The sequence below is a fragment of the Oxyura jamaicensis genome (assembly GCF_011077185.1).
Source record: "Oxyura jamaicensis isolate SHBP4307 breed ruddy duck chromosome 18 unlocalized genomic scaffold, BPBGC_Ojam_1.0 oxy18_random_OJ166, whole genome shotgun sequence".
Taxonomy (NCBI): domain Eukaryota; kingdom Metazoa; phylum Chordata; class Aves; order Anseriformes; family Anatidae; genus Oxyura; species Oxyura jamaicensis.
The window spans coordinates 361414-362401 of NW_023304480.1; positions in this window are offsets into that span (position 1 = coordinate 361414).

Here is a 988-nt window from a genome sequence, read left to right on the forward strand (position 1 = left end):
CCGCGCCCAGCCCCGGCACCGAGGGGCGCCCCCCACCCCCCCCCCTCCCCGCGGAGCCGCGCTCCCACCTCCTGCTCCTCCCGCCCGCCCGGTGCGCCCCGGGCGCGCTCCCGCCGCAGCCCGGCGCGTTCCCGCGGCGCGAGGCACCTCCCGGCCCGGCGGGGCACGAGGCGCGCCCCCGCCTCGGCGCGCTCCCGGCTCAGGCTCCCGGGGGCTGCTCCGGGCCGGTCCTGCCCCCCCCCCCGGGAGGGGGCTCGCTGCTGCGTGCGGGTGGGCGAGGGGCTGCCCCCGGGGGCTTCTCTCGGCCTCCCTGCGCGTTCGGCAGCACCAGCCGGGGACTGAGAGGCAGCACAGCGAGGGGTGACCCCACCCCGGCTCGGGTTCGCCCCCCCCAGCTCCGTGCAGCACTCATTTCTACCCCTGCACCCAACGGCCCGGGGCTGGGCACCCAGACCCACTGCAGCTGCCGGGCAGGGCGGCAGCAAGGAGCGAGGTTTTGGTTCCTCACTGCAAACATTGGGAAAACCAAGGAGGTGCACAGAGCCCACGGGGTGCAGGCTCACAACACGGCCAGGGTTAACGAGGCTCACCGTGTGCCTCGGCCCCTTACCCTTCCTTCTCTCCAACTCTCATGCAAGGACCTCTGGGCGGTGATTTTGGCATTCCCTCAGCAGCTGGAGGCGATCGTCCTACCCCGAGCTTTTTGCAGGAGCAGACCTCTGGCTCTCCCAGCCCCCCCATTCTCCTGCTGCTTGCCTCCTCTCTCAGGAAGCCGGCAGAGCGCTGGTGCAGACCCGCAGTGCAATATTTTGCAAGCCACGGGCTGCTGGAGGCCCTGTTGTTCTGCCCTTTCTCCTCTGGCTCACCAGCGGCTGTGCAATCTCACTAAAATAGTAATGAACGCCATCTGTTTGAGCAGCACAGCTCCATTTAATCAGGTGTGGCCGGACGGTCGTGTCCCCTCTCCTGAACCTGGGGGAGATTACAC